Here is an 18914-nt window from a genome sequence, read left to right as displayed (position 1 = left end):
CCTTCTCCCACTGTATCATTCTTCTCCCTCGCACACATACACAACACTCTTCTCACTTCCTGTTTGGCTGCATGCCACACTGCTCAGGCCATTGGTTTATACCGAACAGTCGGTGATGCAGTCATGTGCTGACGCATGCCTCCACCGCTTCACTCTTACGCCCAAGAGGCTCGATCTACCTTCATGCCTCCTTCGTTCCCATGCCTTACCGTGGCCGCCACCACCATCACCCACCCAACACCACCCCCTACTCCTCATTCCATCATTGCTCTGCTGTAGGCCCGCATCCCTATAAACAGGCAATAAAAGTGTCTTGCCCCCGAATGACCTATTTAATCTCATTCATTCTGTCTGGACGTGTGGCTCTCTGCTCTATTGCCACCTCAACCTCAAACACATCTACCAATATAACAGCAGTATTTCATTGTATTTATTCATTTATTTTGACAATATATCCTTCTGTCTACTTATAAAAATTATTCTTGTCTATCCTGGGTAAAAGCAGATAAAATAGGTTTCATTGAATATGAAAGTAGACAGTCGCTTGTGTACATGCTGGGGCTAGTCTAGTCTAACCCTTGCTGGACTCGGCTGACGCACCGCTTGGCGCATTTCACAATTTGGTGACAATAATTAGACTTGATTTGAGCAAAAAGTAGGTCTACGTTCTGGTGCAGGTGGTGTAACGAGATTATGGTGGATTGAATTTATTTTGGTGGCATCTTGCATGTCATCGTATCTCATGGACGGACCCCATTTCTGCCTCCTTAATGTGATCTTCCATCGATTTCATTTGAATGGAAATGAGGGGAGCCGCTTCGACTAGCCAGGAGTCGGCTGCGTTCCATACCACAATGCGCTCCCCATGGGTGTTAGGGTTATGATTAGACCGTGCTTTGCGCGAGATTTTGCTGGACACAAAATAGCGCCCTAAACCTTTTTTTTTTTTACTGTATTCATGGTTTTCTCTCACTAGCATCCATCCATCTTTCATTTTCTAACTGATTATTCTGCTCTACTGAAGGTCACAAGGTACGTAGCTGTAGCAGCTAACACTGGGGGAAAGGCAGACTTCACACTGGTTGCTAGTCACTCACAAAGCACATAGAAACAGACAACCATTTACAATTGAAGACCTGGAGTCAGCACAGTAGTCAAGCAATTAAACTACTATTCAACCAGTGACACTCATTTGTATTCCTTAATCGTTATGTAGAAGCACTTGTATGACAAAATTGTGACAATATCATCACATATCTGCAATGGAATATAGCAACCAAGGGAAATGTGAATAAAATTACATTTCAATCGAGGATCGCTATTATATTTTCATGTACCAAATGCAGTATGAGATGTCATAATGTCAGAAAATTTCACGTTAATAATGACCACAGTTCATGAATGAGTAAGTTTTGTAGAATCTGTTCTACTTTTTGCTGCAAACAATCTATAATGCAAAGTCAGGACCATTCCATCCAAGTACACAGGTACTATGCAATAAAGAACAATTAAGATATTTTTAACAAAAATATGAGGTCATATAATTCCCAACATTCCAAAATAAGCTGTGCATCCATATATCAGAGCAGCTCATTTAAAACACACCACACAAAAGAACGAGAAAGTCTGTCACATTTTCCAAACCATAATTTTCCCTTTATTAAGTTTTTGTTTTAGCACCATTTCTCAAAAGAACCAAAAGAAAAACAAAATATGAGGCTTTTCTGAGACAGGTGTTTCTCGGGTGGTTAAAAGGTTGAGTGTATGCAAAAGCAGATGAGATTTGTTGTTAACTGTCACAAGAGCTAACTATTATTTCATTTGAATAAACCCTAAATGTCCTCATGTTTTCAGGGTTTATTTTAAATGTCATATCTCTAAAAAAACATTGTTTTCGAATCTGCTTCTTATCTGCACTCCTCCACCAAAGTGAAGGCTACTTCACCTCCTCAAGTGCTGCATTATTAACTGGAATGGCTGCATCGCTTGTAAATACTCCCAGACTGAGACATGCAGCCATTCACACAAAGGGAAGCAAAAAAAAAAAAACGAGGCATACAAAACCCAAAACAAAACTTGTGCCGATGTTTGCTGGGTATGTACGATACTGTTTGTTTGTACACGGCTCGCATGCGTTCTACATAAATCTGATCCAGTCATACATGTTAAGATCAGCCCCAGGCGATTCTCCTGTGAGCGTTTACTTTTCCTCCTGTCGGTATCACAGTTGCATTCTATTATGTGCCTTCTCTTTCAAACGCAAGCCTTTCTTTGTCTGTCCTAAATGTGTGCGAGTGTATATTGATGACCAATCCAAAACCTCTGTAGTAGGGGTCAGAACACAAGGTTGTAAATCAGTTCATAAAAGCCACGTAATACGATCAAATCAGAGAGTGAGAGGGAAAAAAATAAATAAATCTTATTTTTGCTCTGTGGCCATCACATATGCATATTTTATTTTATGTATCAATCTGAAAATTAATGATCAATGTAAACATGTTATAATCTGTGAGCTACTTAACGCCTGGGCAAATGATTTAAATTTAATTCACCTGAATGCTTTGCAATTGGTTATGGAGATTTAGGATTTCCATGCCCTGTTAGCCAAACATGGGCGTTTGAATATCTGACATATACACACAGTTAAAGCGCTTTATCCTCATTGGTCACGGCCGTAATCTTAAGACGTGTGATTGGATACGGAGATATTGCTCAAGTGCTTTAATTTCTTGAAGGGTGTAATGCGTGTGCCTTTTGGCCACGGGGAAGTTGGTGTGTGTTGTGTTTGTGTTATGTAGCCACTATACTGTGCAACTGTGAAAAGTTCAGCACAGGAGTTGGCTCAGGTTTCTGTTTTTTTTTTTTTTATTTTGTGTTTTTTTCTCCTTAAATCCAGTTTTCACACTCATACACTTGACTGCCCACACATGCCCGCACACACAAACACAAACAAGCACACAAATACACAGGCACAGTAGAGCAATGGAGGGGAAATAAAAAGATTAATTTCTCTCATGCAGATCACAAACATCACACACACTTTCCAAAACACAATTTTTGACAAAAAATATAGATTGTAGAGAGAATATTGGAAGCTAAGCAAAATATGTTCCGTCATTTTTTTTCAAAGTTGTTCTAATTTCAAAAATCGGAATACAAACAAAGGGAGGGGAAAGTACAGTGAATCCCCGCAAATAGCGAAAATCAGAAAATAATTGAAAGGGCTGTTCAAATACCACACGATAGTGAGAAAGTGCTTAAAATGGAGAGGATCATAAAACACCAACATCGTGGAACATCATCAAAGAGTTCATCATTTTTGATCACTGAGTCTCAAAGTGAGATACAAGCACCCTTAGTGGTACAAGGGCTCCCTCTTGTGGTAAGTGAGTAATTTACATTTTGAGTTCAATATATTTGCATGTAATTACTCGAATTAAAAGACGACGTTGATTTTAAGAACTTTTTTTTGCCTTTAGTGATTTTCGACCTTGTAGGTTGAATTACAAGTCCACTGTATTTTGATTAAGGACAAACATGCAAATACATGGTGAGCATCTCATCTGACTGACAGATACGGTTTACGATTGCAATCTAATGTCACCACTTACCCGCCTCCATCTCTCCTTTTTGCCCTTTGGAGAAGTATACTACGCTGGCTTCAAAATAAATATACAGAATTGCACCACATCAAGTCTAACTCTCCCCTGGAGTGTCATCCATCACCAGCACAGCCTGCCCACCATTCTGTCTTCAAACACTTGTCTTCTTTTTTTCATCACCTCCCTCTGTCTAATTCTATTTGCCTCATTCTGAGCCAATCAGTGACTCATGTTTTTAAAAATGGTTGACAGGGTTGAGATTTTACTTTACTCAAATGTAATCAAAATGTATTGCTGAATTTTTATTATTAGAGTGGAAGACAAATATTTAACTTTGAGATGAGGATTTTTTTTTTAATACTTTCAAAGATCATGCGATTTACCTCTGTGGGCTCGATTTTTGTGTAAAAGCAGATCATTTTCGTGCTGAGACAAGTTTAGTCTGCCACGTTTGGGACTTGCACTGGGCACGAAAATAAAGCCTAAACTGTGTGCATAGGTCGGGTTTTCTTTCTTTTGGTATTTTTATAAACAGGTGCAGCTAGAAATGTGCACACAGCCAATTTGATTCTCAGCCAATCGAAATGGCTCCTCTCACTCCCTTTTAGTGCAGGTGAGGCACGTGGTCTACATGGCAGAGGCATAACGGACTCACTTGCTGGAACAAGAATTAGGGGACACTAATATATATATATATATATATATATATATATATATATATATATATATATATATATATATATATATATAAACCCATCCATCCATTTTCTTGACCGCTTATTCCTCACAAGGGTCGCGGGGGGTGCTGGCGCCTATCTCAGCTGGCTCTGGGCAGTAGGCGGGGGACACCCTGGACTGGTTGCCAACCAATCGCAGTATATATATAAACCTTTTAAAAAAAAATAAAAAATAATGACAGAAATTGCAATTTTGGCTTGCGTGCAAAGCTCACACAGACTTCTTGCTGAAACGCTTATGCAAAATGGCGACATCTCTAACCCCGACCATCAAAAATGATTGCCTACCTGCATTCCTGACCCTAACTTCAACCATAACCCAATTCAAACTAAACTCTAAAACCAAGTCTTCACTCTCAAAAAGATGTCGGAACAAAATGGGGACCTCCAAAATGTCGCCATTTCTAGGTGCGGCCCCCACTTGTCTGTGAAAAGTCCGAATGTTGCCCCTATTTTGTAGCGTATCCCACCACAACTCACAGACACACACACAAAATAAATAAAAAAATCACAGCAGCAATCCCCGGATACCATGCAAATGTGACCCTTGGGTTGTATGGAAATGATATCAGACGATCTGTACTGAGTAAAGTAATCATACTATTATGATTTATTCATAGAGGCCTTTGCAGAACACTTTCAAGACAAAACAATAAAAACAGCAATTATTAGCAGAAGGTAACACTAATAAAACAATTAAACAAAATTTATTCAAGGACCTTGGGTGATCTACAATTAGCTCTGGGTTGAAACTATCAACATCATGAAACTATTATATAACTGTAAGCATAATGACCAAGGGATAATTTGAAGCTCATTCCCTAATCAATACATTGGTTAAAAAAAAAAAAAAAAAAAAAACATCCTTAATTATCACACGTGCAAAAATAAATTAATCACTGAAGATGTCAATTGAAATTGCTGTAGACATGACACTATGACTGTGTTTTGTTTGTTTTTTGTTTGTGGTAAAATGTCTGATGTTTGGTTTTATTTGACTTTATTTGTACTGATGTATTCAGAATGTAATCAGCAGCTAGTTTCAACTGGTCAGAAGCTATGTGATGTCAGGAATCTTTATCGGCCTGTAAATATGTGATGTTAGGAATCTTTAATCTCTTTATCTGGTCAACAGCCAATAATTCCATGTCAGTCCTGTTAGCCACATGTCTGGCCACAGCCAATCAGATCCATTCGTGTCTATATGAGTCTGACAGAGAAGTGTGTTGGTACCGATTTATTCATCTGTCATCTCTCTAACTGGCCACCTGCTCTTTTGTACCTCTGCTCATCGACATAGCCCAAGTTTTGTCATGAGTACATTCCGCGTATACAAGGATTGTTATGCGGATAAAGTGTTAAAATCTTATTTGCGTCTGCGTTTTTGGGATCCAATTCAGAGCATAACAATTTTAACTATGTCATCTTAAAAGCGGTGTTCTTATTTGCTTTTTACTGTAGCAGTTTTTGCGCTGAGGGTCTATAAAGCATTACCCTGTCATAAAAATATGTGTTTTAAGATTAACAAGAAATGGCTCATTTGTCCCAAATGAATTGTGCATTTTGCACTTTGGAGCTCCTGCTAAGTGCAATAAAAATGGACAGAACAGAAATAACAACATAGAAAAAAAAAGAAAGAAGAAAAGCATTTCTTATTATAACAACAGCTTTGGTTTATTCTCTACATTCCCACAATAAACTTTTATTACCTGCTGTGGTTTTGGAATCAAATAAAAGGCTCCATATTAGCAAAAGTGATACAGGCATTGTTTCATATTTCCCAGTAAGTTTGAATTCAATATGTTCAGCTCCAATATTAGATGTTCATGGTTTAGTGGGCACAAACACTTGCACATTGGAAATAAAACTAATTTTGTGGATATTTCTGAAAATAAACGCCCGTGTTGCTTGCAGCGTAAAGTGTTTTTCACCCTTCTCAAAGTCATCGCCACAGCCCGTCTGTTCGGCTCAGTCAAGTGCGAGAGAAATTAATGTTTGTGCGACGAGCGAGCAACAGTATGTGTGTCTAGCATCAGGTGCGAGCCAAGTGTTTTGGAGATGCTCTCGAGGCACCGTAAACACCTTCGGAGAGGTGAAAGTGAAAATGAGGTGACTGGTGAGCTTGTTAAGTCACTCAAAAGGTGGAGCGATGAAGTCCGGCTTCAGTGCACAGGCATCGGCATAGTCACGCCCATGCATGACCCACTGGAATATAATGGCGCCTCCAAAGTCAAAAACAAGTTATTATGTGACTGGCTAGTTGCTGTATGAAATACAGTGAACCCCCGATTTAGCTATATAGTGGTTCATGGATTGAAATTAAAATAAAACTAATAATAATAATAATAATAATCATCGTCATCATCATCATCATCATCATTATTCTTCTTCTTCTTATTATTATTATTATTGTTATTGTTAGTGCTTCAATTATTGTATTAATATTTTAATATTTAACATTGTTATTATTATTATTATTGTTGTTGTTGTTATTATTATTATTATTATTATTATTATTATTATAAAAAATAATAAATATTTTACAAAATACAATAAATAAAAGTTAAAATTAAATAATAATAATTATTATTATTATTATTAATAATAATAATAATAATTATTATAATAATAATAATCATAATCATAATCATAATAATCAATTTTCTTGACTGCTTATTCCTCACAAGGGTCGCGGGGGGTGCTGGCGCCTATCTCAGCTGGCTCTGGGCAGTAGGCGGGGGACACCCTGGACTGGTTGCCAGCCAATCACAGGGCAATAATAATAATAATAATAATAATTATTATTATTATTATTATTATTATTATTATTATTATTATTATTATTATTATTATTATCATTATTATTAGAAGTAGTAGTAATAGTAGTAGTAGTATTTATATTGTATTAATATTTTAATATTTAACTCAATTATTATTGTATAAAAATAATAAATATTTTAAAAATATTATTTTTGCATTGTTAAAATAAATAATAATAATAATAATAATAATAATAATAATTATAATAATAATAATAATAATAATAATAATAATAATGAATTTTGAGTTGTGCACCATTGTAGTATCACGTCAGCTAGTACTGAGCTCCATTGGTAATGTCGATGCAGTGTAATTTTAAGAGTATGTAGAAGAAGAGGCAGTGGCATACTTTGATTGAACATTATGGATATCCATCCATCCATCCATCCATTTTCTTGACCGCTCATTCCTCACAAGGGTCGGGGGGGGTGCTGGCGCCTATCTCAGCTGGCTCTGGGCAGTAGGCGGGGGACACCCTGGACTGGTTGCCAACCAATCGCAGGGCACACAGAGACGGACAACCATCCACACTCACAAGCACACCTAGGGACAATTCGGAGCGCCCAATTAACCTGCCATGCATGTCTTTGGAATGTGGGAGGAGACCGGAGTACCCGGAGAAGACCCACGCGGGCACGGGGAGAACATGCATTATGGATATCCAATGTTTATAATTCACTTTTTTGGTATGTCGCTTTACTTCGAAACTAAGTGACAAACAGTTTAAACAAGTACACTTAAAAAAAGGAAAAGAAAAAAACAAAACAGATATTTTATTTGTAGGAATGCTAATCCACATCCTGACAACCCTTGAGTTGCCCTTGAGCAATGCACTGTCCCCAGGGCCACAGCAATGTTTGCGGCCACCACACTGACATCTTACATATCTGTTTGTGTGTGTGTATGTACACCAAAAAAAAAAAAGAAAAAGAAAAATAAACAGCTGAGAATAAATTGAAGAGATGATGAACGAGTGGTAAGTACATTATGCTTACTGGACTTCATTATTCATTCTCTTTAGCTGTTTTTTTCTGAACCCATTTGCTTGCATCTTTCCTCATATCATTTCCAAATTCAATCTTTTTAATGAAGTTAAGAGGGGGAAAAACAAATGATGCAAGTAAAAGCAATGTACTGTATTGGTTTTAGCCTCGGCGGAATACAGTGGAACAAGTCAATATGCCAATTGGTTAACTGATGACAGCGATTCATATTTGCATCACTCCTTTTTTCCTGAAATAAAATGATCTAATAATGGAGTAGTTTTTCTCTTTTTCCTTCTTCGTAGCACTGCTTCTCACCAACTGGTGTATTGATTTCTTCACAGCAACTTGGCACTCGTCGATGTCAACACAATAATTGCGTTTTAGCGCCACCTGCTTTGTCACACGATTTTGCGCCTCAGAATTGCTGAAGTGTCCGATATCTACTGACACGCTTCTGGGGATGAACCTAAAATCAATATTGTGCTTAATTGATTGTGAGCGTGCGTGTGCGCTTGTGTGTGTACATTAAATTCTCTTGAATGTATTCTGGAAATGGATTCTGTTTCCCCGTGTGCTATAAGTGAGTACTCGGGTTTGTGTGTGTGTTTGTGCGTATCTACCTTTGCGAAAACCAATAATTTGTGCGCGTGCGTGTCAGTGTGTATGTCATGGCCACTTGATAAAAGACCCAACAGCCTAATTGAAGATCTCATTGACTCAGTTGTGGGTCACGATCGGTGTGCAAATGCATTCATTCCATTCTAATTGCTGGCATCACTCATGACTCTTCTTGCTTTGCAGGGAGGAACATTGTGCTGTGAACGCAATCAAACAGAACAAATTCAAATGTTTTACTTGCTATTTTGTATTTGCACAAATATATAATACACACAATTTCATAACTCAAATATTTAATATAAAATGTGAATGTTTGTCTACCAGACCATAACAAATGGATTTTGGCCAAAATGCATGGCTGAACCTAATAAAGTGAATATGGGTGTGACCCAACTTAGTTTGGTAGAGCAATAGGGGTGTACATGTGTGTGTATGTGTGTAATATATTCGTTAGGCTTGGTTGGCTTCACACTGTTATGGGTCGAGCGTACAAAATGGCAAATGAAGCATGTGCACATCCAAATGTGTTGATCAGTCATACAGTATGAGTGTGTGCCCAGAGGTGAGGATTTGAATGTGTATGATAAATACACGGTATGCACACACGCATGTTACGATCAAGACTTGTGGTGCTTATTTGTATTGTTATACCACTTGGCATTGTGGGCATCTTATCTGTTATGTAAAAAAATGGCTTTTCAGTGCTCTATCTATCTATCTATCTATCTATCTATCTATCTACCCGTATGGAGGGTAGAGGACCCAGGTGCAGGGAAACAGGGCGAGGAGGCAAAGGTGCAATCAGAAAAAGGATTTAATTTAACAAAACAAGGAGGTAAACAAGGATCTAACTGAGAAAAATAATACCATCCAAAAAAAAAAACCAAGCAAGGCAAACCATGGGGGGAACTTCATGGCAAAAAATGGGCAACATCACGTGAGGAAAACCCAATGAACAGACGTGGACAGCGGGGAGACAAGAAACTAAATACACGCACTAATTGAAAATTAGACACAGCTGGGCAAGACACAAGTGGCAGAGGTTGCTGATTGGTTGACACATGAGGAAGGGCGGGCAAACACAGGTGGACATGGCAATGCTTGACAAGACTAGGGAGGCACACACGGACAACAAAACAATCCATCCATCCATCCATCCATCCATCCATCCATCCATCCATCTCTAGTTGACTAGATAGCTGTCTAAATATCTAACAAAAATCTGCCTGCACAGTAATACATGGGGATCAGTTTATGCACAGTTTATGATGGGGAAAGTTTGATGTTGGTTACAGTTTATCAATTACATGAATATTTGATTTGGGAGGGGTTGAATCGACCAGCAACTTCCCAGAGTGTATTTTTTGACCTTGACAGTTCCACTGTATTTCTTACCTGCGTATTAATGTTGCCTCATTTTACTTGCAATTGCACGCCCACACGCCCAAAAGAATCCCTGCTGTCCAGATTATTGTGACACATTCTCAGCATAATTTTTTTTCCCAAGGAACATAATTACTTTTTCCTATTAGCAGCAATGTGAGAAGAGCATCTTAATTCCAAAAATAATGAATAAAACTGCAGCTTTATCTGTGTTTGACAAATAATTAGTTTTAAAACGTGGTCTTAGCAGAAAACTTAATGGCGTGTAAAGAAGTGAAAAACGTGCACATTTATTTTTCACTGTTTTGGATGGAAAAGTGCATGTGGTGATGCTGCAGCTACAGTAGACGCAATGTTTTCCTGTGCTTTATCATTGTTCCCTGCTGTCTCAAGTTACACATTGCTGCATCCAGTGTTTGCCTTGCCAAGGGTGTAACATAAATTAAAGAACAAAGTATTGCAGTGGCTGTCCAAAAATGGTGCCTCTTTGAAATGAGCCAACTAGAGCTTGAACAACACGTTTATTTATATATTTAGTACAATTCCGCTTCAACAGAACCACCCGGTTGTGCTAGCAAAAAAGGGGAAACAACTGTTTTCATTTTTTTTTTTTTTTTGTATTATATAATTTAATTTAAATTTAGGAAACTAGTCATTTCACACAATGCAATCATATCGTTAGCCTGACCATTTACTGACCAGATTCGGGAGAAAACATAAAAATAATTCATATAGTGCAGGATAATCACTCAAAATCATCTTCCAGAGAGGTTTTGGCCTGAACATTAAATTCACACCTTGGTTAAATAGCTCTTTATTTGTGAAGGCTTCCATTAGCGTCGAAAGACTAAGATGAGTGTCAACATTACCAGTGAAGGACCACATTTAGGGGGCAAACAAAGTAATACTGTACTTAGTTTTGAAAACTCCTGTCTGGGGCGATAGCTTTTCTTCCGTTTGTTTGTGTCCTTGTCCGCAGCAGCACAAAATACGTTTGTGTGTGTTTGTGTAAAGTATCTCCAGCACATGAATCAACCGACGCTCTTATCCTGTCACAAGAGAGGAGGAAGGAAGTGCAGCAAGAAAGGAGAGGATAGCCAGGGTGCACGCAGAGGCTAATCTGGAAAAGCGTTTCAAAAAGGTAATGAGAAAACTGGCAAAAGATAAAGAGTCATGCACAAAGCATTTATGGGCTTTGTGCAGGTTAAGAGGGAAACAAAAGACGGCTTAGGACATTTCAGATGTTTGAAGATAACTACAGTGACCACAGTAAAAAAATCAGTTTCACGCCTCTTGAATGTATTTATAATGTGATGCAACTATTTCACGGAGGTTTGCTCCATCCCTGCTTGAGAGCTGAAAATAAAATCTGAAGTGTTGTCAAGAAAATAAGCAGTAATGAGAAGGGATGTTGCAGTCAATAATGGATAAATGGAACGATATGTTAAGATGATCTGAAATGAACATTTAAAAAACAATTTACAGCGTAACAAGATTTTTTTTACTTGCTTAAAACCTTGACAGATCAAAGCTTAAATTAGTTACCACAAATCAATGAGGCTCGTTCCTCTGGTAAAGCTGCTGTTGCTTTGTGACCAAAGTCAATTACTGTTTACTCGAGTCTGGAGGATTAAAGTGATATTGCAAGATGAGCATACCCCATCGGTTTTGGGTTGTGTTGGAACTTGCCTTGGTCATAATATCCAATAAGTCACTGGTAATGTGCTATGCTTGTGGTTAAAGGACCACATTGTTGCTGCAATTATGTTGGTGTGTGTGTGTCGTGCCAGGTTTATGTCATATCATGTCCTATTCTGGCTTTTTACTAAAACTGTGGGCACCACGTGTCCTTGTGGGAAAATTTTGATGCTCCACATTAGTCCAAACCTCTTTTTGAGAGAGGTGTGGACGAACTCCTCCTGGGTGCCTTTCCTTACAGGGTACTTCTGTGCCCCGCCACGTTGTGTTTTTCGTGTGTCTGTTGTGTTTTTCGTGTGTCTGTGGGTACGATGATGGGGATGGGGTGGATGGCTTTTTCTTTTTATTGTATTATGGATGTTCAGCAATTTGAGTTGCATTTTGAATGTATGAAAAGTGCTATATAAATAAAGTAGGATTGATTGATTGATTGATTGATTGATTGATTGATTGATTGATTGATTGATTGATTGATTGATTGATTGATTACTTGGTTTTAGAGTTTAGGTTTAAATTGGGTTTTGGTGGGGGTTTGGGTTAGGATTAGGCAATCAGTTGTGATGGTTAAGAGTTATCGATCTATCAAGATGGATGGATGGATGGATGGATGGATGGATAGATAGATAGATAGATAGATAGATAGATAGATAGATAGATAGATAGATAGATAGATAGCTTTCTGTACATCTATCTATTTATTCATCTAACTATCATCCACCCATCTATCCAGCCATCCGTCTACATTATATGTCTCCATTTTTTTCCCCACTCATCATTAAGCTATTTCAGAACTCACACAAATTCTGTGCCGTATATTCTAATTTTCATGAGCGTAATAGTAAGTTTGGTGAAAAAAAAAAAAAAAAAAAAAAAAAACATTTCCCGTATTCTGTAATGTAATGTAATGTGTATAAATAGACACAGAGATGGAAGTCATCTAACTGAAGCGGTTAAACAAATGCCTGTCTGTCCTCTTTAGCGTGGCGGCTGAGTAAATGACTCAGGCAGACAGAGACAAGCTGTGCAGAGACTGATGTGAGCGGAGTCATTGCCTTGATATTCTGACGTCCGGGCAGCTGTGTTGTCCTGCCTTTCTGGGTCATTCTATTTGGCTCGCAGTCCCAGTGGACCAAACCAAGACGAGGACCCTGCACGACAGACAGCGGCAAAGCCCATGACTTCTTCTTTCTGCTTCATCACGTGCACACACACATACACTGAGAGAGCAGTTGACATACTGGGATGTTATTCATAAGTTTCTGGGACAATGTCATCCTTTGTAAGGCTCGTCTCTCTCTCTCTCTCTCTCTCTCTCTCTCTCTCTCTCTCTCTCTCTCTCTCTCTCGCTCTCTCTCGCTCTCTCATTTACTCACGTAACATTTTGTAAACCAAAAATCAAAACCAAACTTGACTCCTCCACAATTTAGCAATTACTAATTAGTTGAGTAAAGAAAGCTATGCTTGCAATATTGGATTTCCAATCATTTCCCAAAACAACCAGGCCCTATATTAAAAAAATAAATAAAAATAAATAAATCTACTGGGTCCTTACCAAAGTTTTGAACAAGATCATTACATGATATCAAGTAGCACTCTGACAAAAAAAGATTAGCCTTAACTGTTTTTGGAGGCAGATCAAGAATTGTGACCACCTTTCAAAATGAGTTTTGACACTATCTACCACCAACATTCAAGATCAATATGTCTCAAGGTTGTCAAAAAGACGGGAAGCATGAACTCGTGATTTGCCTTTTTGCTTTATAGTCAAAAAATCCTGGGTTTGAATCCTGGCTCAAACCTTCTTGTGTGCAATTTGCATCTTCTTCTGTCTGTGGTAGTCCTACTCATGGTGTTCCGCCCACATTCCAAAAACATATTTATTACGCTCAGTGAAGATTCTAAATTGCCCATTGGTGTGAATGTGAGTGTAAATGGTTGCAAATGATTCCCGACCATGTAGTCCGGAGTCTACCCCACCTTCCGTTTTTCAAAGTCAGCTGTAAATAGCTCGAGAACATCCCACAATGCTAAGGGGAGCAAGCATTATACGAAATGGATGTAAAAAAGATCAGCCGTGATTTGGGCGTGACCGGGGCTTGTTGTCACATCTCCATCAGCAGGTGCAACTAAAACAGTGCAATACTATTAGTGTTGTTCCGATACCGATACTGGTATCGGCAGAGGTGCCGTTACTGCATTAAAACAGTGGTATCGGTATGGGTGACTACTCACAAGTAACATGCCGATACCATTAATTCCAACGCTAATATAGGACTTTGGATGCAGCATCCTGTGTCTTGCTGGTGCACGACATTCACTGATATATGACATGCTCACTGCATGCCGATCTAAGATATCCTATTGGCCCTTGAATGCTCTGAACCAATGGCAGGACAGCTTTTTCATGATGAGGAAAAAAAAAAAAAACTTAGGTATCGGTATGGTATCGGTATCGGCCGATACTGTAAAGCTGGGTATCGGTATCGGTATCAGGAGCCAAAAAATGGTATCGGAACAACACTAAATACTATACTAGTTTTCTTCCTTTATATGGTCAGGGTTCATGTCGTTTCTGCGAGGACAATAGCAGAGAGCAATAGCAGTAAGAATAACATGAGAAAAGAGCAACTAAATAGCACAAAATTAAACAAACATAAAATAAAAACTAATATGATTTTTACATACTTGGAAAGCTTGATCAGTTGTCCGTACTCTGCTATAGCGACAATCCGTGCACAACATTTTGATTGCAAATACCTCAAACATAAAGTCAGACATTTTCTTGTTGGTATTTTGGCACTTTTACCAATAGAAACAATCGGGATGCTGCTTGGAAATAGGTGTAATCATAAGCCCTTTAAGCGATGTTCGGTTGGTGATACAACCCCGCCCTCCCCTGCTCCAAAACCCTCCAGCCCTTCAATCTCCCCTTCTGTTCCTCTGGAGTATTGGTAGCCCGGAGGAGCAGAAGGTGACAGATGTACACTCTACCTGCTGCGCTCCCCTCTGACCTCCCATCCTGCCACCCTCCACCCACTGCAGTTGGAAGAAAGTGACTCTCAATTCTCCAACCGCCTCTTCATCTCTTTGTTATCCTCAATTGCCCTTTCCACCATTTCCCTTCATTTGCAGTATAACAGACTGGTACACAAACACCCACACATGCAGGAAACCGATAGGTTGACAGATGCACCCCTTGTACTCGCCACCTATCCTTCTGTCCAACTTTGTCTGGCTCACTCTGGTTCCTGCGCTGCCGCTCTGATAGCTGATTAGCGCCGCACACACGCTCAGACATCTACCAAAAAAAAACAAAAAACGCCATTGCCTCACTCCACTCTGCGGGGGTGCACGATGACAGATGTACCTTCCCCCGAACTCGCTCTTTTCTCCATCTACAAATCACAAACACACACTCCACCCCCCCTGTTAAGGGACTCAGCGGGTACAGCGGCATCTGCACAGCCCAACCTGACTTATGGATATTTTATGTTGTGGAATGGCGCACAGTTGTACTGGAGGTAGGCGAAGTGATGCGGCACACAGTCGGAGTCACGCCCATGCTGCTCTGGTCCACGGGCGAAGCGTATATAGAGATGTTGGCTCTACAGAAACATTTAGAACTGAGTCATATGGCCCGACACTGAAGTATTGAACTCAACATGATGCAGGGTGGAATGCTGCTGTTGGATCTGTTTATAGACAGAGATGTATAGTGGGGGTGATGATGTGGAGGAGCACTACAACAACAAATACTTTCAAACTTGCAACACTGCCACAGAATCAAGTGAAAAGAAGTGGATGACAAAAGCCGAATGATATTCAGTAGTTGAGGGTGCTTATCGTCATTAAAAACACAACAGTGGCCCCTCAAATGAGTACGGTTTCCTCTTGCCCATGCTCTCAGCATTGTAAATATATCCAAATATATATTTTTTATATATTATATATTTTGTGTATATTATATATATATATATACATTATATATTTTTTTAAATCAATTTGTAAATGTTTTTAACCCGCTAGCAGTGAGATAAAGCTGAAAAAATTATTAAAACAATATTTAAAAAAAATAATTACAAAAAGGACAGTATAACTTTTGAGACAAAAAAATAGTAAAATAAGAAAGTTATGACTTCAAATAAGCAAAATTATCTGCCAACAGCACGAGAAATTTTGCTTAAATTTATCTGTAAGAAAATAATACTAGGCCCATATCAACCACAGTGGTATTGAAAATAGTACTTTTAGACTACAAACAAGTAATATTGAGTTTTTTAAGCTTTATTATAAAGAACTATTTGTTTACATTTGGCCAACTTAGCCTGAGTGTGAAGCAGGGAGGTAACAGGTCCAATTTGTATTGTCTTTAATATGACCCAGCCAGGTATTGAACTCACAATCTCCCAGTCTGAGGGTAACACTAGACCACTGAGCTTGTACTTTTGTCTGACTGTTTCCATGCTTGTATTGTTTCCATTTATATTATTACTAGATTATGCAAAATCATAAATAAAAAAAAAACGACTTATGAAACCCCAGTTCAGGGCCTTTTCTGTTTGTAGCAATCTTAAAATGTGGAAAATGTTTGCTTTAAGCCTCACGGTAATTAAAACAGGCTGTTAACACTCAATGACAAGACTGCTTGATCAAATAAGATAATTAAGTAATAAGCATCTTAAAATAAGCAGAATGAGCTTGTCTTATCAAAGCAAAATAATCAAATTTAGGTTAAATGTACTTGGGCTTCACCAAGTGGTGTAGTCCAACCCTTCTATCCCTTCCTGCTCCTCAAATTGTTTCTGGCATTTATTGACGGGACTTTAAAAACAGACAGCAATAGAATGACATCTTGCGGCCACCACTTTGCATTAAGGGAAACATTCGTAGCCAGTCGAACCAGAAAATAGCCCCGGGATGGGAGATTGGCGCAGTGTTGGGGAGGCTTTATTAAATATAGCCACAGTGCCATATAGCTATCTCCCTTCACTTAAAATAGACCCTCCACTCCAGACTGCAGTGCTCTCACTGGAAATGGGCTGTTATGAAAGCACAGACCGTAAACCATCACACAGAATTAAATACTTCTATCAAAAGTTCAGATAGATTTTATAAAGGAAATTTGCTGCAACCTGGGAAATAGGCTGCTCGGATGGTGAGAATATAGATTGAAGGCAGTTTGGCAAAGGCCCTGAAGAGACTTCACAATTAATTGTATAGCTTGTTTAAAGCCACACATAAAGACTGAATAATATCTCTACTCAATATCCCTGCAGATGTGGACACATGTGCCTTCACTGAGAACACTTTCAGTCAGATCAATATCCTGATTGATATTGACCATCTGATACCTGATATTGTCATAATGTGTACGTTACAATGAGGTGAAGCTTTTTTTTTTTTAAACATATTTTAGATGGGCCTACTTTTCAGAAACATTTATTTTAATTGCTGCTTAATAATACTCATGCACCATTTCATTTCACAGGGGCCCATTTAACAAAGTTGTTTCAATGCTTGACTCTGTATTTCAATTTTAATAATTTTAAACGTTTTCATAATGTTGATTTGGTGCATTTACTTAAGGGACAGTTTCAAAGGTTCTAATTTTACCACGTTTCACATCTCAACGGAATATTACCTTTTGCACGGCAGATTAATGAAATGATTAAAAACGTTGCTTACACATTAAGCAACGGGCAGCATTCAACAAACCGCTGTGTTAATATTCTGTAACAAGGCAGGACAACACACTTCCAATGAAAATAAATTACTTCCATTTATAATTTTGTTGACCCAAAATACAAGATATTTGGGGGGCTGCTTACAACAATAACTATACAAGTCATTTCATTTTTTTGTATACAGCAACACTGCGATTGGCTGGCAACCAGTCCAGGGTGTCCCCCGCCTACTGCCCAGAGCCAGCTGAGATAGGCGCCAGCACCCCCCTGCGACCCTTGTGAGGAAAAGAAAATGGATGGATGGATGGTATACAGCAACAAAAGTTTGGAAACTAAAGTGGAGCGTTAAAATCAAATTAGATTTATAGTTTAACTCAAAAGATTCATCTCTCAAATCATTTTCCCCACTGAAATAAATGGAAATGCCATTAATCTGTTCCAGTAAAAAAAATAAAAAAAATAAATAAACACACACACAAAAATTACATTTCGTTTAATAATAAGGAAAGTAGCACTATATATCACTCTATATTACGCACTTTGTTGTAAATAGAATCAATAGACAGTAAATAATGAAAGTTTGAGTGCCATAATTCATACATTGTGGCTCATTCTAGTGTTTGTGACTGGGCCAACCAGGGGCAGTATAATACACTACAGTCATGCAGACAACTTGTTGCAATATTGTTGGTCGTTTTCAAGCGTATCTGTTAGCCATTCTATGGCATATCCCATTATATGCTAGCATTAAGCTAACAGACTTTAACAGGAAGTTATCGTATGTTGTTGTTTTAAATACACAACATGTAATTCTTGTTTTATGTTTAGTTTCACAGTAATTTTCAAATGGGAATGGCAATGAGCTTCTTGAGCCTCATTTTCTTTTAAATATTTTTTTTTTTCTGCTAAACTGCTGCTTGTTATGAAGTGAGTTAAGTTCACTCCCACTATATAGCGCTCATATCTCAAATGTTTGCTTGCAAGTCAAAGCAAAAAAATAAAAATAAAAATCAGCTGAACAATGGCTCATATGTAAAAAAAGCAAAAGAGCTCATACTTTTGTCACAAAAGAGGTGATTCATCTAGAAAATTTGTTTACACAGAGTCGGTTGATATCTAACAAGAATTCCACCGATGTTTCCATACATAAATATGCCATATACATTAATCAGCCATATATTATCCACAATGACAAGTGTGCTTTGTGTGTGGGCTGGCCGCTGGGCATTGAGTGCCTTAATGGCCCTTACATGATCTCATACACTGAAAGCTATGATATACAGTATCCCTTTCATGACTCACACATAAAATATACAAATGTACAAAAGATTGGGGGAATTGTGTATACTTTTACAGTCACTTAAAAATGTGTGGCCACCCAGCTAA

This window comes from Festucalex cinctus, chromosome 6, assembly GCF_051991245.1.
Source record: "Festucalex cinctus isolate MCC-2025b chromosome 6, RoL_Fcin_1.0, whole genome shotgun sequence".
NCBI lineage: Eukaryota > Metazoa > Chordata > Actinopteri > Syngnathiformes > Syngnathidae > Festucalex > Festucalex cinctus.
Note: the sequence above shows the minus strand (reverse complement) of the source record.